Source organism: Acinonyx jubatus, chromosome A2, assembly GCF_027475565.1.
Source record: "Acinonyx jubatus isolate Ajub_Pintada_27869175 chromosome A2, VMU_Ajub_asm_v1.0, whole genome shotgun sequence".
NCBI classification, from domain to species: domain Eukaryota; kingdom Metazoa; phylum Chordata; class Mammalia; order Carnivora; family Felidae; genus Acinonyx; species Acinonyx jubatus.
This window is the reverse complement of record NC_069383.1, coordinates 4,526,689-4,552,244: the sequence shown is the minus strand read 5'-3', so window position 1 is coordinate 4,552,244 and position 25,556 is coordinate 4,526,689.

Sequence of the window (25,556 nt, the reverse complement as noted above, 5' to 3'; positions counted from 1 at the left end):
TTCTTTCTTTCTTTCTTTCTTTCTTTCTTTCTTTCTTCCTTCCTTCCTTCCTTCCTTCCTTCCTTCCTTCCTTCCTGTCAGCTGCAAAGTTAATGTTTTTCTTTCCCTCAGCTCCTTTTGCTTCTAGATTGAAATGTCCTTATTTGTACAAAACATTTTAGACATGTGGAGACCTTTTAGGATTGAAAGGGAGGCTGCATCTCCCAGACTATGTGCGGTGAAACCTTCTCCAAGGCGCCCGACTACCACAAGGACAAAGCTGGCAGTGTTTATGGAAGCCTCATGTACAACTGCCCTGTAACCCAGCACGTCTGCTCCTGGGCGTATACTCGAGAGGGATGGCTGCATGTGTCTCCTGAAAGATGTGTACTCGAATGCTAGCAGCCGTCTCTGTAACAGCCAAAAAAGAGAAACTTCCTAAGTGCCTCCAAGTGCAGAAAGGATAAAGAATCATGGCTACACCAGTCTACTGAAACAAGAAAGAGCTGCTAATAAACAAACACCACAACCTGGATGGGTCTCAAAGAACACAGTGATGAGACAAAGAAGGCAGACGCAGGACAGCAGATGCTATGTGATCCCCCTCACGTGACGTTCCAGAACAAGTGGGAGTTCTCTATGGGGGTAGAACCCAGAATAGTTGTTAACTTGGCAGGAGGAGGGTCATTGTGCAGGAGCATGGTGGGGGGCCTTAGAGGTATCAGAAGTGGTTTTCATTTAATTTTTTAAGTGTATTTATGTTTTGAGAGAGAAAGAGAGAGAGCAGGGAAGGGGCAGAGAGAGAGGGAATCCCAAGTAGGCTCTGCACTGTCAGCACAGAGCCTGATGTGGGGCTCGAACTCACGAACCGTGAGATCGTGACCTGAGCCAAAATCAAGAGTCAAACACTTAATCGACTGAGCCACCCAGGCGCCCTGGGATTGTTTGTACAAATTTTTTTAATGTTTATTTATTTTTGAGAGATAAAGCATAAGCAAGGGAGGGGCTGAAAGAGAGGGAGACACAGAATTCGAAGCAGGCTCTGTCAGCAGGAGCTGTCAGCACAGAGCCCGACGCGGGGCTTGAGCTCATGAACCGTGAGATCATGACCTGAGCCGAAGTCAGACGCTTAACCGACTGAGCTACCCAGGCGCTCCTCTGAGGTGTTTTTGAATCTTGATCTGGGTGATGGACACACACACATACACACACTTACACAGAATTCGTCAGGCTGTCTACTGTAGATAGACACATCCATAATCCTCCTAATGAAAAGACAAAGGCTGATACAGACGACTTGCTTTTTCAACCCAGTTTTATGTTCGCATTCCCTCCCACTGCTCATTCTTGTTTGATTGTCCTGTAATGAAGGGCGATCTGTTTCATTAGAGTGAGTGCGTATGTTTAACTGAATCCGTAGATAAGGTGTGTTAGGTCCACGCATTCAGGGAGGCTGGGAAAAATGAGACAAACATAAGGTGATGGTATTGGGAGTTTGTACTCCAAGGGACGTGTGACCAAATGCAACAGAATCTCCATAGGAGACTCAGCTGTGCAGACCTCGTCCTGGTCACTGCAGTCACTGGGCACCCCCCTACACTCTAAGAACTTGTGGGGACCCGCAACAGTGAGACACTCCTGAGGCTCACGGAGGGGGCAAAATGCCCATCCCCTGGGTCCTGCTTGGACACTGATAAGCAGCAGTAAGGCCTGGGCCAAGCCCTCATTGTCAGAGGAGACGGGGGGTGGGGGGGGTGGGGTGTGTGTGTGGCGGGAGACCGGGGAGTGCTCACGGAGGGCTCTTGTCCTGCAAGTAACATGACTGCTGTTGGCTTGGGGACTTCGTGGGGCCTTTCTTCTGTTATCACAGCCATACTGAAACGTTTGCAGGTCAGTATCATCTCACTGGTTCTTCTAGGTGGCCATTCCTGCACAGGTATGGAAGATGGTGTTCATCTTCCTGGTGTGCCTGGAAGAGTGCACAGTTAGACACGGGCTGGAGGCAAGGACAGTGATGAACAGGTCACACAGTAGAAGCCCAGGGGCACAGCATCCTAGCCTGTGGCTCGTAGGACCCCTCAGTATTCTGGCCTGTGGCTCCCGAGACCCTGGAGCGGACACAAGAGCCACAGGCACAAAACATGCCTCTCCTCTTCCACCTCTGCCCTGGGCGACCCCTAGGCTCGTTACAATGCATCGCAGTGCGGTTACAGCCCCCCACGCCCCTCTCACGGGAGAAGGCTGCCATGATGGTTCCAGTACAAACCTTGTGGGGTCAAAACTCCCCCTCCCAACCCATGGGAGGAGCCCCCCAGATGATTGGAAGCAGCCTCCCTTACAGAGCACCCTGTCCAGGACCCAAGACCCTGTTCACACAGAAGGAAAGGACCCTGTAGGCGCAGGTCAGCCACCGCCTCTGGGCCTGCCCGCTCTCCCACCTTGAGAGTGTCCTGTCCTTAATCCACTGCTCTGTGCTCACCACGTTCCCCCTGGCCGTCTTTATTCCAGCGCGGACACTCATGTAGATCTTCCGGGTGGAATCCAAGAGCCCAGACCTCCACTCAGACGACACAGACTCTCCCGCTGGTAACATACTGACTTTTCATGGATTGGCTTGAGTTACCAGAAACTGGCAACTTATTCCCTTGGTTGCTTTCCCTCTCTTGCTACCGTCCAGAGCTCACCTCCTGGGCTCACCCAAAGGGCTCATCCCTCCCGCACACTAGCCACCATGGGAGGGAAGTCTACCTAGAGTCACAGCAATCTAGAATCTGAGAGATACAGCAAGTCTGAGGACCTTTTAATAAAAACACTCCACCACGTATGGAGTTTCCACCACGTCCTGAGTGTTCTCACACAAGCCCTCCCAGCCTTCCGTATTTTATGTGTGTATTCATCAAAACACAAGACGAAACAAGAAACGATGAAGGATCAGAGGGGTTAAGTGACTACCCAACTGGTACCATAAGGGCACTCAGTCTCTGCTAGAGATGGGACTCCCCGTCGGGTGATGCTTCTGTCATCTGGCAATCATTGCTCATCACTGGAGAGCGATGGGGGGAAGAGGGGGAGGGGGCGGGAGGCAGAGACAGGAGTGGGGAGGGGAGAGTCGGAAGATAGGATGCAGGGCTGGAGGCAGTGTTTGCTTCTCTGCTCCTCCAGGACCAGCCCTGGCTCCTTGGCTGTTTTATTTCCTCCCCTGGCTTTTGTCTTTCCAGCTTCACAGACATGTACTTGACAGGAAATGGGATGTGGGTTGAAGGTGTGCAACAGTGTTGCTCTCACAGTGGGAGACAATTTCCACATGAGCTCCTGCCTCTGTCCTGGCACATAATTACTTTTTCCTTCTTATGGGGAGAACACTGAGATCTGGCTCTGCAGCTTTGGAGTGTGTAACACAGTATCATTAGCGTAATCACCCTGCTGGAGTTTAGCTCCAGAACTTGTCCATCTCATAAGTGCCCCAGGCTGCTTCTGATGGCCGGTTGCCCAGGCCGGTGTTGAGGCATCAGGTTTGCTGCCCAGTGTGTGTCCTCCGCCCGCCCTGCTCACCTCTCAGGTGACCCGACCGTTGAAGCCGCCCCAACACGGCTCTCGCCTTACAAATCTCTCGTTGCCTCTCAAGTTCATTTTGGATCTTCTTCCGTTAATAATTGCTGGGGAATGTAATTTTTCGGCTTGTTTTCACACATATCTTAAAAATTTTTTTTTAGCATTTATGCATTTTTGAAAGACAGAGACAAAGCGCAAACAGGGGGGGGCAGAGAGAGAGGGAGACACAGAATCCGAAGCAGGCTCCGGGCTCCGAGCTGTCAGCACAGAGCCCAACGTGGGGCTTGAACTCATGAACCGTGAGACCAGGACCTGAGCCAAAGTCGGACGCTTAGCCGACTGAGCCACCCAGGTGCCCCTGTTTTCATGCATATCTTTTGTCCCCTCCACTGGACTCTTATTCTTGGGGCAGGGACATGTCTGTTTCACTCCTTCTTTGTGTCCCCAACCATGTACCTCCCAGCTCACACCCCCCCCCCCCCCCCGGTCGCCGCCCTCCGAGGAAGGGCCGTTGAGCTGACATGACTGCGAGCGAGACTCCGCGGGGCTCTCGGGGACCTGACTTGCGTGTGACCGGCTGGCACTGGTCACTCAGCCCTGGGCCCCCAGCTCTCGGGTAGAGATTGGGAAGCGCCTCCTCGGTCTGCATCACTAGGGACAGGCTAGGGTGACCCAGACCGCAGAGACGAGGGTGTGCCAGAGAGTGGGCTATTGTGGATGAAACTGTTTCTTTAATGGAAATTAACAGTTTTTGGTCCTGTGAGGGACTGTTAGCGTATGCTTTGAGATCCGAAACGGCTGGATTTGTCTGCTAGCTGGGTCAGGTACTTAATCTTTTATAGACCCGATTCCCTCATTTCTGGAAAGGGGCTAAACACGTGCACCTTCAAGGACAGAGGCCGGGGTCTGCAAGGTATCTGGTGCCACCCATGGTGCATGGAGGCCGCGTAACCCAAGGCAGAAGGAGGCAGTCGGGAAGACAAAGAGAACGGCTGTGACAGATGTGAACAAGGGCAGAGAGGAGGCCGCCAAGGAGGAAGAGTGTGCAGAGGTCACGTGTGAACAGGGGCGGTCCCTCGAGGGCCGAGCTCCGTCCCCCGTCCCTCAGCCCGGGCTGCACCCCTCTTTTTGCAGAGATGCGGTGACGTAAGTATGCGATGAAGGGTCTCGGCCCAAGTGCTGCCTGTGCGCAGGCAGGACTCCGGAGTAAAAATAGCACAGAGCTGTGCCACTCACAGTGGGTCGCGTGGGGCCGGGAGCAGCACGGGGCTGGCACGGGGTGATGGCTGCGGTGGGTCACTGCACAGCCGGGGCCCGCCTCTGCCACCCCGCAGCCCTGCGTGTGCCGCTCGCACACCGGTTCCCATCCGCCGTGTTTGCACGCCTCACCCTGTACGGAACACTCCCTGCCTGTCAGCAGTTTTAATCAGAGGCACGAGGCCACATGAAGCCTGTTTAAATATGCTAATGGCTGACGGAAGATTAAATAGGCCCCTTAACAAATGGGTCCATCGAGCCCGGGTGTCACCGCCCGACACGGCTGCACGTTATTGGCACCGACGGTCGTGTCCCTCTGAGGCATTCCATACATCTCTCGGTCTCTGCTCCTGCTGTCCTCCGTGAGCCCGTGACACCCTGAGAGTTATCACACCCCTCTTTGCACATTATCCCTCTATCCTTCCGTGGCCACCGAGGTGGCTTCGGGAGGCCACCCTGAGAATTATGGCCTCGCTGATCTATCTGTTCCTGGGCCACTTGCCCGGGCGAGTGACAGATTGCTCTCTACAGGGAAAAGCCACTTAGACCGCTTCTGACAGCAGAGACAAATTTCTCATATTTCAGGTTCCTTTGAAAAGCCATAAGAAGGAAAGTTTCCTGCAAAGGCTTGAAAGGTACGAGAAGTTGAATGTTGAAACTTTTGGGGCGATTCCCCCCTCACGCCTGATGTCTGGGGATGGGGGCACGTGGGTAACTCAGCCTCGCTTGGCATTAGGTGGCAGGGATGCCCGACGGGCCTCGTGGTCCAGGACGGTGTTCACCCCGCTCTGAGCGCTGAGGGTCTCCTGGGAAGTACCTTCTGCCCCCCACGTGGCCCCCACTCGCTCCCCTGCCTTCCTTTGGCCGGTCAGGGCTCTGCGTGCCCGGGTTTCCTGCTCATTCGCTCGGCCTCCTCTCACTCCCTAAAGCTCGGCCGTGTTACCTGCTCTGCGTGACCGTCCCGGGTGCTTCTCCTCAGACTCCGCTCCCAGGGAACCCCGGCCGTTCCTACCAGAACAGGGGACGCCCTGCTGCAGGTAACAGCTGTGTGACCATGGCTGCATCAGACTGCGAGCACCTGTAGGGAAGCGGTGATTCCTTTGCTCACTTTCATATTCCTAGGGCAGGTGCCTGATGCAGTGCAGGGAAGTCCGGGCCTCAGAGGGTTCTCGATATCAGGTCTGTCTTTCAATTGCGAGGTACGGAACACACGGTTTGTTATGAAACAGCGTGGAAACGAGTCACAGGAAAACGTAAATGAGGGCGGTGTCTTGTCGGGGCGGGGCAGGAAACAGCACGTTCAAAGTGGGCAAAGGAGGACAATGTAATGTAGGGACTATTTACAGAAGCCGTGGGCAAGGCCTGGGAGGCCGGAGGGAGGGGCGCCCCGGGCAGGACCCTGCGGGCCAGGGACGGCTTGGGCAGCCGAGCCCGGGGAGTGTGCAGCGGGACGAACACGGATGCTGAAGGCTGTGGTCTTCGGTGGAGGCACGTGGCGGGTCCCTGGTGACCCCGGGAGAGGAAGCCAAGGGCACGAGGACCCCCAGTCTCCCCTCTCTCCGTCTCCAACTCACCAGTGGTGTCCACGACCCGCCTCAAACCGGGACCCAGAAGGCCGTCCATCCGGGGCGGGGGCTGGAGCACAGGCAGGTGCGGATAAGTGGACAGGGTCTGGAGGGGCGACAAGATATCCCCCCCTTGGGGCCGTCTGGCGCCCGTCCTTGCTCCCGTCCAGGCGAACGAGTCGCGTCCCCGATGCAGGGAACACGCAAGCCTGAAGCAGCCGCCCCACCACCAGGTGTGACAAGCCCTGCACCCCCACCTAGAGTCTAACTTGCCCCCACCAGAGTGTCCACGGGAGGCACACTAGAAACGTGGGAGAGGGGAAGATTTAAGTAACATCAAGAACACAGCTTGTGAAGCGTTGTTCCTGCAGCTGGTGGAAGGCCGATGCCAGTCGTGGTGGTGACTTGGTCCAACATGGAAGTCACCGTCAATCCCGAGGTTTGGGGGCTGCCAAGCCTCTTGCTTCTCGGCGCATTTTCGTTCGTTCTAGGAACGCTTTCTCTGCCCTGCTCACCAATAACTTCCACCTGATGCTGTGGTTGGTCTCTCTCACTTTGTACCCTCAGGAGCGCCCGGTGCAGGGCCGGGCGAATGGTGCGTTGTCCGTAAATACCCTCGAGGAACATCCAGTTTCGCCTGCAGGCTTCTGCGGGGGGCTCCCCTGTGCACAAACCGTCCGCGAACAACCTGCAGGAAAGTAAAAGGAGATAGAAGTTTTCTATCGGTTTCCTGTTAGCAGCTCTGCTCCCAGGACCGAGGGGAAAGCTGACAGCCTGGGCCAACATGGGGCTTGGGGATTGTCATCCGTGTCAGAAGCAGCCCAGTTGTCTTTAAAGCATCTCTGGATGTGCCCCTCATTAAGGTGGCCCAGCAAACGCTGTGGTCGGTGCGGGCCGCCTGTGAAATCAATCCGGCTGTTCCACACCGGAATTTGTATCTTGGTGTCGGATAGTTTTCTCCGGCCCCTGACCGGGCTCTGCTCCAGGAACTCATCCTTCCGACTCTCCCAGGACAGCTCTGTGCCTCCGGGAGAGTGACCTTACTCTGTTCTCTGCCCACAGTGCTGATTCCTGGGCAGCAAACAAACCCAGACCGGATGTACCCGCCGCCCCTCCCACTTACCCGATTCGGTCTCTCTCCAGGCCCTATTTCCAGCTTCCTAATTCTCACAGGTGACAGCCTGAGGAGCTCGGGCAGGGGTCAGTTGTTTTGTCCTCCTCAGTTCTGCAGCAGGTGGTTACCTGGGGAGGGAAGCCAAGAGTTTCCCTGCCACGCTAGGTCAGGCTCCCCAGGCTCTGTGGTAGGCAGGGTGTGCGGACATGCCGAGCCAGGTCACTGTGGGAGGCGGAGGGGGGCAGTGTCCAAGGAGCCCGGACTCCCGGCTGAGCCTGTGTGCGTCTGTGCCCCACGACCGAGCTCTTTGCCTGGAGACTAGGCAGTGGTTCGCAGTCCCAACGTAACTGCCCCGATTCTTGGGGTCTCTGTGTGTGCAGTGAGGGAGGGGATTCAGGGATCTCCTGGGTCTTTTTCAGCTCTGAGAGCCTATGACTCCCCTGCAGCCCACATCTGCTCTCATCGGATGCAGAAGGCAGGTGCGGGCACGGAGGAGGCTTGCAAGGGCTCTGTTCCTACCCCCGCGGGAGGAAGAAGATAGTCCCCCAGGAGCTCGACCGCACTTGAAGCATGGTAGAACTTGTCATGTCACCGAGGAATGACAGATGACATTTAGTGACATTCCTGGCGACTAATTCCGTGGTTGAGAACGTACTTGTAAAGAGCTCCCTTAGCCTGGAGCGAGATAATTATTGCCTTCTCACGCACTCAAGAAACTCCAAGAATGAAAGCTTAAAAACGCGCGAATGCACCTTGTTTCTGCCGTGATTTGATGGACAAGAGGGAAAGCCTCCTTGAAATGGATTATTTTTTACCACAAGGTAAGTGAGATCTTGGCGAAAGACAAAAATCTCTCCCCACGCTCCCCCGCGCCTGCCCACGCCTACACCAGGAGATGCCCTTGAGCGATGGGTTTGCGATTAGCCACAGCAGGGAACTAAGTCCAGCAGCAGGTAGCACATACAGGCTGGATTTGAATCCACACTGCCACTTACAGGCTGTGTGATTTTGAACGTGTCACGCAGCTTGTACGAGCCTCAGTTTCTGCATCTAGAAAGCGGGCATAAAAGCACTCAGCTCATGGGATTGTCGTTGTCTGGGTTTATTTACTTGGCCACCGTTTCCTGACTGTGTGTGTATTATGTTCGGAGACAGGTACCCCGGGCTTCTATTGATGCTACTCCACTTAAAACAATAAGGCTCTATGAGGCTCGCCCACCTGTCCCTCTTTCTGTCTGTCTATCCTACTGGTCTCGGCTTCCTGACCATCTTTCCTTCCCTCCATCTGCCCTCCCTCCACCCCTCCCTCCTTCCAGCCCTCTTTCCCTCCATCCAAAAGCCTATTCTAAGAGCTGGAGTTACCAAGATTAATGATGGTTGTTATGAGTTTTCTTTTGGTCCTTGGAGTCTTGAAAACATGATGTTTCTCAGAAGTGGTATAAAGATGTTATGGGGAATTTTGGGCATGACTTATCTGGGAGGATGACATACATTCTGAGACCAGCGTTTCTGTTTTGAAGATACAAGCGGTTCTTCAATACATCAGGGCAGTTGCTCACCGTGTCTGAAAGCTGCTTGTATCCTCAGTTGGCCCGAGAAACCCACGGGGCCTGGCACAAGCTTCCAAAACACAGTTAGCATTGCGGGAACTCCGTTTTCAAGCCTACATCAACAACTCTGTGGAGAAAACCCTCAGCTCTTTGCTACACATACAGAATGTGAGGCAGCCTGCAAAACTCTATCCCGACCTTTTGAGGAATAAAGTCTGTTTTCAAGTAGGATCTACTTGTCTTCACTCTTTCGTGAGAGTTTAAAAAGGAACCGTATGCTCACCGCTGAGCCCTGAGAGAACATGCCTCCCTTTACGGCTGTGCTTCTCAGACCTTGGTGGACATGCAAATGTCCTGGGGCTCTTGTTAGATGCGGTTCCTCACTTAGTGGGTCTGGGGTGGGACCTGAGATTCTCCATTTCTCACAAGCTCCCAGGTGGTGCTGACACTGCTGGTCTGGGGACCACCCTTTCAGCTGTAAGACAACTGCTCTGTTTGTGTCACTGAAACTTCCAGAATTTGCAGACCTGTTGTGTGTGTGTGTGTGTGTGTGTGTGTGTGTGTGTGTGTGTGTGTAGTGTGTGTGTGTGTGTGTGTATGTATATATATATATATATATTTGGTAGCCCAAACTTTGTTCTGAGTGTTTATGTAAATGATTATTAGACACTGTTGTTCTTTCTTGCTCTTGAAAATGTTTAAATCTATTAATCTTTCTTATTTGTATACTCCTCTCAAAGTATTCAATGAAGAATCCTGTCAGGTATTTGGTTGAATTGAGTATTTCTTTATTAATATTAAAATTCCAGGGGCGCCTGGGTGGTGCAGTTGGTTAAGCATCTGACTCTTGATCTCGGGGTTGTAGGTTCAAGCCCCATGATGGGTATATAGATTGCTTAAAAATAAAAATATAAATAAAATCTTTAGGGGCGCCTGGATGGTTCAGTTGGTTAAGCGTTTGACTCTTGATTTCAGCTCAGGTCATGATCTCGCGGTTTGTGAGTTCGAGCCCTGCGTTGGGTTTTGTGCTGACAGTGCAGAGCCTGCTTGGGATTCTGTCTCTCATTCTCTCTGCCCCTCCCCCACTGCTGCATGCACTCTCTCTCTCTCTCTCTCTCAAAATACATAAGAGAAACTTAAAAAAAATAAGATTCATTCCCAGAACAGATGTTCACATTCATAGCATCAGACGTATTGACCAGAGCCACAATCTAGACTACGAAGTCTATTCTTTGTTTTAGGGTACAAGTTCCCCCCCCCCCCGCCCAAAATCTTACAGGGATTATATTTTCTGTTTCTTAAAGAATCTTATTCTGTTCACTAAAGGTTGACATTTTATTTCCTGGGTGTGTGCCCTAGGTCTGGAGATCTTAAAGGCATCTTGTCTCCACCCCGTTACCCTCCCCCCTCACACACGCACACACACACACAGCTGGAAGAGGAAACAAAGGTTCTACGTTGTGAAGGTTATTGAGATATGGAACCTTGGTCAGGAAGGGGTGCTGGGGAGCAGATGGTGGCATCTGACAGGGCAGGGGAAGGAAATCCTCACCGTATCGCCGTGGACACTGTGATTCCTCGGGACACAGGGGTGCCTGTGTCTGAACCAGGTGTGGCACTGTGGAAGGGGCCACTGAGCTTTGGCCATGGGCTCACGTGCACGGGAATCAGCAAGGAAGCTCAGGCATCCGGCTGCGAGGGGTTACAGACTGCTTAGAGGGGAGCCGTGGTTGGCATGGGGAATGGAGAGTTTGGGGTGAGTATGTGTGAGCATGTGTGCGTGCGTGTGCGTGTGCGTGCGTGTACATAGGTCGGTGGGGAGTTGGACTCTCTTTGGGGTCAACTTGGCCCTTCAGTGGGATTCAGCCTTGAGTGGGACACGGGTGTTTCAGTTCAGGCTGAAAGTGAGGTGTTAACGTACTGTCGTCTGTAGTGAGTGTGTCTGTTTTTGTTTGTTTCTTTTGTTTTTGTTTTCAGTAGGCTTCACGCCCAGTGCAGAGCCCGGTGCGGGGCTCGAACTCACAACTCTGAGATTAAGACCTGAGCTGAGATCAAGAGTCAGACGCTTCACTGACTGAGCCACCCAGGCGCCCACGGGTGTGTCTGTTTTCTCAGGGGACCATATTCATGGCGTGCTTATAAAATTAGCGGTTCATTAAGAGTGGGCCCACGGTCTCCGGCCACCAGGCAGGACTGGAGAGGGTCAGTGTTAGGAGCACAGGAGCATCCTGAGGTCTGGGGGAGGCCAAAGTGTATGTGGGGAGATTTTGTGGAGCGGGGACGTGTGAGGGAGACCTTCAAAATGAATGGGACTTTCACAAATCTAGAGGGACAAGTGGAGTGTCTCTGGCAGAGAAAGAGTGTGAGCAAGTGAAAGGTAAAGTTTAGAAGGATGTGTAGGGAAGAGCGATTGACAGTGTTGAGGACCGTGGGTTGTCATATCATGAAGGACCTGGAAGGTCTTTCAGTGTTGTTTCTTCTCTATCTTCAGACAACGAATGGTAAGCACCCTAGCTTTGTCTTTCCTTTGCGTGTATGTGTACGTGTGTGTGAGTAAGGGAATGTCATAGGTTGAAGACCCTGGCAGATAGATCAGAGTTGCATTCAAGGAGTTTATTAGAGGCTGTGGTGGTGGTGATGCTCTTGGGAGCCATAGCTGTGAGCGTGGGCAGCCAATACACCATCCGGCTAGAGGAGGGACCGCCCTGTCCCGGTGGGGGTGGGGGGGTGGCTGGGTGGCCGGGCAGGCATGACAGGGAGTGGAGCAATCAAGTCAGGAGGTAGCTCGGGCTGGGCGCTTCTGAGTACCTAGTCTGCAAGTTGTTCCCAGTCCTTGATGGCATCGGGAGCTTGTGTCAAGATGAGTAGCGATGCGATGCTTCCGTGATCAAGAAAGTCCTGCCACGGAAAACAAAGCAGAACAAAACCAAGGTCAGTCGATCTGAATGGTGCTTCGTGATGTAGTTGACTTGTGCTCTGGCACGAAGTCCTCTCCTCGGGTGCTCAGACAGCTTGCAAGCCGGCAACGCTCAGCCGGCCACTTTGAGGGCTCTGCTGTAGACCAGCTCTTCCTGCCATGTGGGAAAGTCACTCTGGGTCATTTCCCCACCGCCTACACATGTGAAGACTTCCAGAGTCTGGAGAGAGGAGCTTTGCCTACTCTGTGCTTTCCTGAAAGGCTTTTCTCCCCCGTTTCCTCCTGGACTGGGGAGGCTGAGTCATCTCGGTGGATCTTGTCAGATTGTTTCTGACCACATACATTTCTTCTTCCCAAATGTCCGATCTTTGTCAGTGGCGAAATACCTGAAATGCTGACAAGGCTCTTATGGACCACATACTATCGTTGCAGAGTCTGTAGGATTGATCCTTCCTAATTATGTTAGTGCTGGGCTATCACTCAAGTTTAGTGATGCTGTCTGGTCGTGTCTAGGAGATTTGTAGGCACCTGTGTTCATCCCCTGTACGGGACGCCACGAAGAACTCCGATACCTTTTCAGCATCTTTCTTGCGTGAGACAATGTTATACAACCATCACAGGAAGCTCTTTAATAAATAATCACTTGTTTCTCTAGGTCTGGGGCCTTGGAAGGGGCATTTCAAAATTTGGGATTGTTTTTTTTACAATTCCTGTTCCTTTTCCCTGTTGCAGAGTCAGAAACCCACTCTCTCCAGCCAGAGTGTTTCATTTCTAGTCCAGGGAATATTCTTCAGAATCATATGCAAGTTCAGTAGGCAGAATTTAATCATTTTTATGTATGTGGCCTTTGGCTTCCCTGTCATTGAGTCTGAAATGAGTGGGCTTCAGACAATCAGAAGGAAAATAGTGAATCTAGAATCACAGACTCGTGAGGGGTTGGAGCTGAAAGGCTGCTGGGCTAGCTCACGATTTTGTCCTGGCTTCACATCGTCACTTGTGCCGACGGATTCTGAGTCAGGAGTGACTTTCTAGCACCTGTATGTCTTTAAAGCCTGACAGGGGATGCTTATGTTCATCTAGGTCTAAGCACCATGCCTGTAATTCTCTCTTAGTCTAGAGAGGGAAAGGAAACTGGGTGGAGAGGCCTTGTTTGTACAGTGAACGCAGGTCTCCCCCATTTTCATTGATGGGAATGTGAACCCAAGCCTTGGGAACAGGACAGCAGAGGGAAAGGCATTGGCCTGTCCAAATATTCCAGCAGTAAACACTTGGATGGAACCTCTGTACCAAGTCCTGTGCTAAGCTCTTAATGCATTGTCTTTTAAAATATCAGCATAATTCCATGCAGTTGATGTAATTATCCTCATTTTTAATATAAGATTAACATGTTTTAAAAATGTCTATTTATTTTTGAGAGAGAGAGACAGAGAGAGAGAGAGAGAGAGAGAGAGAGAGAGAGAGCATGCCCGCGCATCAGCAGGGGAGGGACAGAGAGAGAGGGAGACAGGATCCAAAGTGGGTTCCTCACTGTCAGCACAGAGCCCAACGTGGGGCTCGATCCCATGAACTGAGATCATGACCTGAGCCGGAGTTGGGTGCTTAACTAACTGAGCCATCCAGGCATCCCATCCTCATTTTGTATGCGAGAAAACTTGAGACCTAGAGAGGTTTCCTAACTTGACCAAGGTGCTGTGGACAGCAGGCAGGAGTAGGGATGAAGCCACACCTTCTGGCTGAGAACCTCTGTTCTTCTCTCCCTGCCAGAGAAAGACCACTTGGCGACTTGCAGGGGCCACCTGTGGCTTCCATTGGAAGGGACATTGTATAACGTATGCATGCGAGGTGGTTTGGCAAATTTAATGTAGTTCTTAGTACAAGAGATCTGTAGATGATGAGACAGGGAGGGGAAAGGAGGATTCCAGAGCAAGAAGGGGAGGGAAGTGATAACTGAGTGATGAGCAAGAAGGAATTGACCAGTGGGGACACGGGACAGACAAGGCCGACAGGGGTTTGTGGTTATGTATACTCACAGCTGGGAGGACACCCCATACCCTGCTGGCCACACGGCAGGGGTGCTTGGGAACACTGTGAACAGCAGGGGCAGGGGAGGCCGACTTCACTTTCCCCAGGAGGATGAGCTTGGTTTGTCTGAATAATTCCACAGGCTGGTAGGGAATCAGACTCACCACTCATCGCTAAGCAGGTGTCATGCCCGGTCCCAAGGGTGAGTCCCTGAGGGAGCAGAGTGGGCAGGGGGACTCAGAGCTGGACCACTGGAGGCCTCCTATGTTTGCCAGATGTCACATCGGCATAGGTTACTGAGCCTGAGTCTCAGGACTTAACTGTGGCCGTTCCTTCCTCAAAAGGTTGCGGTAATGACAGCGATGGGGTCACGACGTAGAACCAGAAAGCATTCATCAGCATAGGATTTTCTAGAGCACTACAAGCTTGCTAATGGGTAACTTGCTCTCTTTCCGCACCTGCACGGAGTTATTCAAATCTGAAATTTTAATGTTTTATTTTTTTCAAAGGTAAACATAGCATGTTTTATTTATTTATTTATTTATTTATTTATTTATTTATTTATTTAAAATATAATTTATGGTCAAGTTGGCTAACATACAGTGTGTAAAGTGTGCTCTTGGTTCAGGGGTAGATGCCTGTGGTTCATCACTTATGTAAAACACCCAGTGCTCATCCCAACAAGTGCCCTCCTCAATGCCCGTCACCCATTTTCCCCTCTCTCTCACCCCCTTCCCATCAACCCTTAGTTCTCTGTATTTAAGAGTCTCTTATGGTTTGCCTCCTTCCCTCTCTGTTTGAAACCACTTTTCCCCCCTTCCCTTCCCCATGGTCTTCTGTGAAGTTGCTTTAAAATTATGCATGAATTCATCCAAGTGACTGCTATGAGTTTGAGCAAGACAGACCACATCCATCCATTTTCGCTGGTCTGGGATTCAACCCTGCATCCTTCTGCCTATATGTCAGGTGGGAAGAAGACTGGGCCCCCAACCATATGAAAGAGAATTTCATGCTTACATTGTTTTCTTGCAAAAAAAAAAAAAAATCTTACCCAAGAACTGGCAGAAAAAGTCACATTAGCACCAGGTAGAAAAAAAAATGAAGGGCCAAATACAATTTCAGATTTTAATTAAAAGATCATTTCTGTGTTCAGCCGTCACCGCTCTGTCCCTCATTTCAACATTTAAGATGAAAAGGGAAGCGTAACTCTACTTCCCCAGTATGATGGCACTCAGGATCCTCCAGAGGGTAATAGCCGCCGATCGATTACATGGTCGACTTGTTGAGCGTGATGGAAGCCATGTACTCAGGTGGTGAGGCACCGCGAATTTTAATCGGAAGCGCTTGGCGAAGCATTTTATCCAGGCTGAAATTGAAGTGATCCTGCGCTTTTCGTGGACTCTTTGCTCTTGATTTATAAAGGGAGATTAAAGCGAGAAGCAGTGAAGTAATGGTTTATGGATTCATAGACGAGGGGTGGAGCACAACACGGAACGGAAGGAACATTCATCCGAAGTCACGAGACCCGGAGCTGAGTCCTGACCGCAGGTGCTAACTGCAACTTTAAGGAGGCGGCATGCCCTCCATCAGCTCCAGGGTCCCGATTTACGAAACGGATGCATCACCTCCTGTCCTGTAACCGTGTTGAAAGGGAAGGACGCATACTGGTTTAGGAACTGCACCCTCCTCGTGTATTTATTATTCTGTTATCCTCGGGGGTAGTCATGGCAGTTTGGGAGGTGGAGCTCTGTTCTCGCGGAAACCCCAGGCGGGAGGCAGGATGTATGATTCAGGTTTCTTGTCACCCCGAAGAGCATCACCCCCCAGTGGGTGCATGGTGGAATTTAGTTCCTTTCCTGAAGAAACTTCAGGTTCACTTGGCAGAAGTCACGTGGAGAACACAGCACGTGGCTCGGAGGCATCCTGCACCTCACAGTGCGGCTCCCGCTGGGTTGACCCGGAGCCACGGGACTAGGGCTGGCCCGCATCCCTCATCCCTGCACAGAGGCAATCCCGTACGTGCTGGGAGGCGCATTCCAGAGGGAGCCCTGCCGTCCGGCCCTCCCTTCCATCAGGCAGTGCCAGGCAGCCTCGTGTAGGGGAGGAGAGGACAGAACCCTCTCTCAGGGTCCGGCGTCCAAAGCCCCTGCTGCCAGGCCGGGGGCTCCTGGTCCCGTGGGAAAGCAGCGGCAATGGTGATGCATCTGCAAGATGGTTATTACGGCCCCCAGCCCATGGGGCTGCCGACAGGACTGCAGGTGCACAGATAAGCCCGAGAATGGCCTGATTCTGGGGAAGAGAGTCCCCCCGGTGTCTGAACCCTAATCAGCAGGAGCTAGGTCAGAGCAGCAAGGCCCTCCGGCCCCTTCTGCAGCCCTGATGCACCTGCCTGGCCTGGGGCCTCCATGGCAGGCCGCTTGCTTATTCAGAGGCCAGACAGAGCAGGGAGTCAAGCCCTTGTTTCCTTTCTGGAATCGTCAAGCACATCAGCCCAGCAGAGACCCAGTGACGTGGAGCTGCCCAACGGGCTCTGATGCACAGACCCAGGGGTGACGTCCCCTCTGAGGGGCTTGGCGCTCACCTGCCTAGCCCACATTCACTTCGCTGCTGGCCCCTGCCCCCACCGTGATGCTGAAGCACGTGCAGATCTTAGGCGTAGCCAAATGGCCCATATGCTCATTTGTTATGGACCTTTCTCTAGGACTTCCTGGATGGCATGAACCCACCCAGTTATCCACCTGGGTTTCCAAGAAGTAAGGGCATTGCCGGGGAGAGACGATGCAGGGTTGGCTTCGTGTGAAAGGTGCCAGGTCAGCCAGAAGGCAAAGAAACTAATGTCAGGTCTCCTGAGACCGATGGGTCACCGATGTGGTGACCACACACTGCTGAGAAAAGGACCAGAAAGAGGGGAAGGGTCTCTGCATGAGTCCACTGACTTGGGTAAACCCAACAGGGAGACTTGGAGTCAGCAATGGCTCGCTCCTCTGTTGGTGGTGTGGGTCCAGTTGTGTCCTCCAAGTTCATATGTTGAAAGCCCAGCCCCCCAGGAGCTCGAATGTGATCTTATTTGGAAATAGTGTCATTGCAGATGTAATTAGTTAGGATGAGGTCACTCTGGACTAGGGTGGCCCTAATCCAGTAAGACCAGTGTCATTATAAAGAGGGGAAATTTGGATACAGATGCATAGGGAGAACCCCATGGGATGATGAGGGTGGGGGTGGGGCGATGCTTGTGCAAACCAAGGAGCACCCAAGACCGCCAGCGCTCAGAGGGTGGGAGACAGCAAGCGTCTTGCTCACAGCCTCACAAGGAGCCAGCCCTGTGCACACCTGCATCTCAGACTCATGGCCTCCAAACTGTGAGACACTAAGTTTCTGTCGTTTGCAGCCACCCAGCGTGTGATGCTTTGCTACGGCAGCCCCGGAAGGTGAATGCAGCAGGCTGGTGGGTTTTCAGTCTCTCCCCTGCTTTAAGAATAGCGTTAGCGGAGTGAGTTAACGGACGTCTTAGTTTTATCCCAGGGGTCAGGATGGCGCAGCGGGCGGAATCTGGGACTAGGCCGGAGGACCTCGGCTTACTTGGTCAACAAATATTCGCGGCTGCCTTTTCAAACGGGCACACAGTGGGGCCTAATAAGTGAGACGGGAACAGAGTGGAAGCTGTGTGAGATTGGGGAACTAATGTGGGAAACAAAACACATGCTGTTGATGCTACCATGTGGGAAATACTGCTCATGTATTCACGCACTCACTCAAGTATCTGTGCACCTGCTAGGAGGCGCGATGCTGTTCTGGGCTTAGCGAACACAGCAGCGCCCACACACACAGGAGACCTGCCTTCGAGGTTTAGAGGATAAACAATAAAAAAGTAGATGCTATGGCTCTCAGTGGTAAGTGTTAGGGAGGAAAACCAACTCAGAGGTAGGGAGGGTGGCAGAGATGGGGGGTTGACATTTTAAGTAGGGGGATCAGGAGAAGAAGAGGGTACTTGGGGGGCACCTGGCCTGTGCTTGAGCAGGAAGGAGCTGAGGACAATGCCAAACAGTGTGATGTGTGACCTTGCCCATATCAGCTGGTGTCCTGGAGCGCTTCATCCAAATCAGCCTCGTTGCCTTTATCCCTGGAGTGGGTGCCTCCCCTGTCATACCTGCCTCACCTGCCCCACCTGCCCCACCTGCCTCATCTACTCACCTATCACCCCTGTCTTAACCTGCCTCGCCTACCTCACCTATCACACCTGCTTCACCTGCCTTAACTGCCTCACCCTGTCCCAAGGCCATGAGGCGTACAATGACTTGATGGATGAGAACGTGCCCCATTTAAATGTCAGTTACCACGAGAGCACCACTTTGACATTTGATGGAAATAAATGAAAATGTTAGGAGGCAATGGCAGAGACCTGAGGCTTTTCTGAATATTTGAGTCCAGGTAAAATAATAGAGCCCGAGGGAAGTTCAAGCGAGTAATCAGATAAGGAAAAAGTCGGCAGCCTGTGATCCCAAATTAAACTGTCTGCTTGGAGACCTGGCAGGCCATGCCCAGAATGGATTCTGTGAGTCTGGGTGAAAAAATGTCATTGCGGCAAGTGCTTACTGAATTCCCTGTGAGCTGTGGAGAGTCTGAAAGAAACAAGGTGGGAGTCTAGAGTCTTAGGGGAGACCCCTTTAAAAGACAACAGAACAACTCAAAACTTTGGCCTCACCTATGTCTACATGCCAGACTCCAGGGTGGGGAGGGACATCCTTCTGGAAGGCACAGAGGGGAGGGCACGGCGGCTTTCATAAGTCCACATGTGGTCTTCACATAGGCACCTGGAGGTGGGTGTTGATCTTTGAGCCCAGGTTTTCCATCTGTAGAATGAATTTAAGTGCCTTGCTCAAGCTAATATGTCTCATAAGAGGCAAAGTATAGATTCACATACAGATAAGGCCTGTCCAGGTCATTCAACAGGACTCAATACACCAAGTATAAGAAATTGAATATAAGGGACAGGAGCCTAAGAAGTGAAAAATAATTCAACACGTAGGCCAAAAGAACATCGCAAACAAGAATTTCCCCCATAACTTCAGAATTTTTAAGATAGGTTTATGGAAGTTTGGCTTTTAGTTTCTGTGCTCATGCATAGCCTGTCTATCGGGTAAACCAACATGGTGGACGGATGGGACTTGAACTTGTGGGTGGGGTATGTGTCTGTGTGGTAGTACAGAAGAGACGGGATGGAAAGGACAGGGTTCGGGAGAGCTTGGCATGCAGGGGCAGTGTGGGTTGGGATGAGAAGGGGGAGGTGATAGGTCATGGTCATCGAAGGGAAGGCATGGGTCTGTATACAGGCTGCACAGAGCTGTTCTTTCTGGTCCAAATACTGTTTCCCCAGCAGGTAATTCAGGTCAAGGTGGCAGTGGGGGTACGTCTTCGTTTAGTCGGATAGGAATGTCTCAGGACATTACTTAGGGATTACATAATATTATAGTACCTCAGTTCATTCGTTCATTCATTCATTCATTCATTCATTCATCACCCTCCAGGGCCGTGACAGTCTTTGGCTCGGGACCCTGGTCTAGCCATTCGTTCATAAAGAGCTCTGAAAGCGTCCCCTCTGTAATAACACTACTTTCACCTCACCGTCCATTGTGGAATTTGCTGGTTGATTCCTGGCCAAGATGTCCCTTTTCTTTCCTAAAAGGAAGTCAGATTTGGTTCAAGTGTTTTTATCCCTTCATCTCATCATCCAAGTTCTGCAGAGAAAGGGGACCCCCATGCGAGGGGTGGGCCCTGATTAACCCACACCTCATTGTTCTTCTCCTCGCCCCGTGATTGGTTGAGTGAAGGATATAATTCTGGCCAATGGGACACGAGGCGGGGGGGGGGGGGGTTCCAGAGGTTTCTCACTTGTGTTGGAAAACTGCTAGAAACTACCAAGGTCTCTTCACAGCTATTCTGAGGGAACATTCTGCAGCCTTTCCTGCTGCACGCACAGGAGGGGAACTGGCCTCTTCCTATAAACAGCGGGAGAAGCGGAGGGCAACTGAGCCCTTGGATGTCTGCCCCACCTGTCATCTCTGAATTGGCAAGCCAAGTAACTTCCTGATTGTTGGTTCCGTTTGGATTCCATTTTATCCCATTTGCCACCGGAACTATTCTAATGTCCATCACCCTTGGAATAGATTGGTAGTTTTTTTGTGCCCCATGCCCGAAATACTCCGAATCATTTCTTCTCTGTGCCGTACGTAAGGTCGGAGAATAAAGGACAGCTTGAGTTCTCCATTCGACTCCAAGAGCCTGGCATAGAATCCGACGTAATCTTAACAGTTGGGAAAGTATAAGATCTCTCCACTCACTATGTGTCCGTCTGAAGAGCAAATCCTCTGGATTTGGAAGAAAGGAGAAAGAATTGTGGGTTTCGTGATGCTATTAGAAATCGTACACAGACTGGATTAAAATATCGGCAGCCCTGACTTTTACAATTCCACCAGTAATTTCTGAGGCAATAGTAAAACCTCTCAGTCAAAAGTAGGTTTAGTTCTGAAAACTAAGGGTATGTGTATGTGTGTTTGTGCAGATAGAGGGGCAGAGAGGTAGACAGAGATGTAGGTATCATCCCCCAAAGAAGTGCAGTTGAAATTAGGGTGCTTGTAAACCATAAAAGGCTGGGAATATCTAACAATTACTTGAAAACTAGCTAATCTCTTGGTTCGTTAAAAAAAAAAAAATGGCTCTGCCTTCCTGGAGACTTCTCAGTTGAAATACTCATTTGTAGAACACAAAGCAGATTAAAAGCTATGAAAGCCATTCTTTCTGGTACGAGGACTGTTTCTGCGGTAGATAATTCAGGTCAAAGTGGCAGCACAGGTGTGTCTTTGCAAAGATAAAATTAGATTTTCTCGTTGCTGTTCCTAAAAACGGGGACATCATATTGTATTTCATTTTTTCCCATTACGGACTCCAGGAGCTGATGGCTGCCCTGGTCATGAAAAATGCCAGCAAGCGTTTTATTTATTTATTTTTTACTGCTTCTGAGACAGCCCGCGAGGATGTTAAGTGACAGGTGCCGAGCACGGCGAGGGTGGCGGGGAGCCACAACGCCGCCGGGAATCTGTGCTGCAATCCGTTGCTGTTGCAAGTTCCGACGCCCCACTAACGGTGCCCACGTAGGAGATGAGTCAGTCCCCGTGGACGTTTCAGCCATGAGCTTGTGTGCCAGTGAGGGAGTTGTGCAGCCGAACATGCCTGCTGTGAGTACAGACTGGAGAAAGGGCAGGGGACCGTCCGTGCCCTCAAGGAAGCCCCATGTCCTCAAAGCTAAGACAGCCTGTGGGTTTGGGGCGGTAGCTCCCCATTGGCAGACCCAGCGCAGACCCCTTGTGGCCAGTCGTCCACCGGAGGAGGTGAAAGCGCGAATGCCGCACCCTCGTGATTGCTTTCTGTTCCGCACGAAAGGCTCTCTCACCTCTCTCCCTCCTGCTCCAGACTCAGAGCAAATCGTAATTGGAAACTTTTCCACACATGCCGACCATTGTCAAAAGCATATTTAAAAGGAGCCTCACGCAAAGGTTTCTTTTTGTTTTACTTCTTATCGTATACAATACAAAGAACAGCTATGCTCAATTCTGGTGGAATTGATTTCCAGGTCCACATCAGAAACTCTTTAAATTTGCAATGACTGCTTAATCTTAAATCCCTGGGGGATGTTTTAATCCAAAATTCAATCAAAGTGAGAAAGCTCTCTGGGCAATGTGGCCTTTTACGTCAATCCCATTTTATATATATATATGTGTGTATATATATATATATATCGCTCAGTAAATGAAACGAGAGTGAGAGACAGATCATATATTGCATCAAGGATACGGGTAATCCGGATGATGTATGATTGAGCCCATTCCTCTCTCAGATAAAAAATGAATTTTACATTAAACCCAGAGGCACTGGGAGACCTCACTGATGATCACCGCACCTCCCTTTCAGCTGGGAACAGGTGATCCATACTTTCTCTTCCCTGCAAGATGGAAACCTGTGTTTAGCTTTTAATACGAATGCAAATGATTTTGCTTTGTAACACAGGAAACGAAAACAAGGTGTCTGAGCGGGAGGTGGGGAGGGATGGGATTAGGATCTGTTGGGAGTCATCTGACCCCAGGGACGGAGGGACATTTCAGACTGGGCCAGAGACATACGCCATGGGAATAAGTTTCTTGTTGGATTTATTCCTTCAGAACTAAGCCACCTTGTGTTCCTTCTGGCTGTTTTCACCGATGAAGGGGAAGGTAGAGCTGTCTGTTAATCGCTAGACAAGACTTTGAGCATCAACTTCCTACTCAACGACTTCTCCCTCTGGTCTCGCCAAGGCCTGTATTGTTCGCGTACTGAACACAGAGTCCCAAATTCCACCCACCTCATGGTGCCCCCTAGTCCAGAAAGCTCGCGAAGTATGAGATCACGACCCGAGCCAAAGTCAGACGCTTCGTGGCCTGAGCCACCAGGCGCCCCTGTGCTTATTTTAAAAGGAAGCACAGCCGGAATGAAAGAAAGTAGGTTAAGCTTTTAAAAAGAAGACCCCAGAAAGCGTCTGTTGTATTTCCCGGGTGGAACACAGTTTTTGTCGAGAGAGAAAGGGGGCAAGACGTTTGATGGGGAAGAGGCATCCACATTTCGAGGCTTAGCAAGCAAGATACAATTTTTGGAGAATGTGACGGTTTTCTGGTTTAGCGATGGTCCCAGGCGGAGCCTCCTCTGGGATTGGAATGTGACCACGTGCACCTGCAAGACAAGGGGGGCTGGGCCACCGGGAGGCCCCCTGCAGGGAGGTAAGAGGTCTCCTGAACCTTGCTCACTCTCTTCCAGCTGCCTCTCGGGTGAGGAAGGGGGGGGGTGCAGGGCACAGGATGAGCCGGACCTCTTCTCCCTCCCACACAAAGCTGTTGAGGTCCTGGGATGAGAGGAGAATTAAGTTAAACGTCATTTCACCCTTGTTCCTGCAGCCCAGGGTGGGGGACAGCCTCAGGCTTCCCGGCAGGAACCTTCCTGGAACTGCTGTCTCTTCTTCCCTGGCAGGTAGAAAATTCCTCTGGTCCCTGAACAGACTGTGTGGTCACCGATATTCAGGAATGAAGGGCCCAGGCTCCAGAGTCAGTGTCCCTAGACTGGCCCAGAGGCAACAGTTCACAGACCTGGGTTCTTCTCTGCCGTCACAGCATCAGCCGGGGCTCGGGAGCAAGCCATGCCAATGGCAGCAGGGACGTAGGAACCCTTCCCAGACTGTTCCTGCTGTGCTCCTGGGCTGAGGTGAAGGCGGGATGCTTGACCACGGGGTACCAAGTGGCTGTGTACCCGGAGCTCCCCAGCATGAGCTGAGCTCAGGGAGACCTGCTGAGTCCCGAGGGCAGACGAGCCCACAACGACTCACCGTCGTCTGGAGATGGTACGTGTGGGACGAGCCCGAGCAGGGCCAGAGGCGTGAGCAGGCGTCCCAGACCACCCAGGGTGGTGTGCTGGCTCCTCCGGCAGCTAGTACCCGTGGCCATGCGCAGGGGTCTCGTATGACTCGCTGAAGGAAGAGAAAGGTCAGCCCCTGGTTTTCAGATGGGTTGGCTCGTATTGGGTACAAGCCCAAGGTGGATGGAGTTGTATTACAGCCACACCTGGGCGACAGCTGCCAGGCAAAGCCTTGCCGATGGGTGGTATTGAGTCCACCTGGTGATCCGTCCACTTGTGTGGAAGGAGAAGTGGCCCGAGGCGAAATACATACATGTCCTCCTGGCCGGTGGCAAATGGCCTGGGCTGGGGGAAATTTTGTTTCCCATCATCTCGAGCCTGGCCTTTGCAAACGTAGAGATCTTGGCCCCCAAAGGGGTAGACTCTTTCTAGGAGGCATGGCGACGGTCCCATTGGGCTTTGGACTCCTTGTGCCTGGAGGGTAGCAGGCGAGAAGCGGGGGTCACTGCCTTCACCAGGGTGAATGGCCCTGACCGGCAGGTCTATGGCTGTCTCAGCAGACCAGGCAGGGAGAACACGTGTGGAAGCTGGGGATCTGCGTGGGCACCTCTCAGTACCGCCTTGCCCACTCGGGGCCGCAAGTGGGCAAGGATGGCAACGCTGGCTTCAAATGTGAATGGTTGTCAGGGGCTCAGGCCCCTCGGGAAGGGGCATAGGAGTCATACCAGCTGTATTAGTTTCCAACTTGCCACCAAGTGGGGGGCTTGGAACAGCACAAGTCCATTCTCTCAATGTGCTCGGGGCCAGAGTTTGAATCAACGTGTCCTCACGGCCACGTTTTCTCTGAGTGCTCAAGGGGAGAACCTGTCTTCACCTCTTGCAGCTTCTAGGGGTCCCAGCAACCACTGACTTGCAGACACCTCAGTGCAACCTCTGCCCCGGTCTCCACATGACCTTCTCTGTGTGTGTGTCCCCTTCTTGTAAGAACGCAGTCACACTGGACTTAGAGCACGCCCGGCTCAGTGTGATCTTCTGCAGAGACCTGTTTCTAAAGAAGTCCACATTCACAGGTGCCTGGAGTCAGGACCTCAACGTACCTTTCTGGTGGGCACACTTCCAACCACAACACCGGCTGAGCCACTGAGAGCAGCAGGGGTGATGGCCGAGGTGGGGGGGAATTTGTAAATGATCGTGAAGGAGGAAGATGTGTACCATTTGCACCCCAAGGCCGACTGCAGTGACAGGACATGGACTGTCCCCTGCTTCTTAGTCCCCCCCCGGGAGAAGCCCGGTGGCACCTCGGAGGGTCTGCTTCCTGACTGCGGATGGAGGGGCAGTGGGTAGACCCAGCCACTGTGGAGGTGCCCCCCACCGGTACAATCTTCCTTCCGGAGAGAATGGTTCCACAGTTGGCTCGTGGTGTCCGGGCGTAAGAGGCTTTGCTGAGCACGGTGAGGGTGAGCATAGGGAGAGCCTTGCATTTCTGCCCGACGCTTCTGGTGGGCAGTGTTTGCCCTGAAGCTCCCCATCAGCTCGGCAGAGACTTATCAGGTCTACCTCACAATTGGAGAGGATACTTAGTCTTTTTTCCTGTCTCCTTCGTCTTGCATGGGCAGCCTGCCCCCCCCCGCACCCCCATAAACCTCTTGCACCCTAATTCTACCTCGGCATGCGCTCCTGGAGAACAGGGTCAGGTGGCCATGATGATGTTGGGGAAGGAGCCAACCTGCGCACACGTGGCTCCTTATGTCCTTCCTTCCCAGCGTCCTCCACTGACCGCACAAACCCTCTCCCTGGCTCTCTCCCTTCGCTCTGTCCTCTTTCCCTCTCTCTTGATTCTCTGGGCATGTGATTCTGTCCCACAACAGAGAAAGATGCCACACCAAATGATTATTCAGTTGAGGTTTGTGACCACTGAAGACAGAGGGAGAAGTCTGTGTGATATGAATGCAAAGTTCAAACACACCCTCCCCGTTGCTTAAAGTTCTTTATTCAGTCAACATATCCCTTGGGGAGTCATCCCAGTTAAGAAATTCCTTCCCTTGGACACAAACATCCCTGGAGGGAATAAAGTCTGGTGCTTCTGTTATCAGTAACGTATACTTAGGGTGAATGCAAGTTTAATCCAGAGGCAAAAATCTAGACCCATAAAATAAACCGTATGGTAG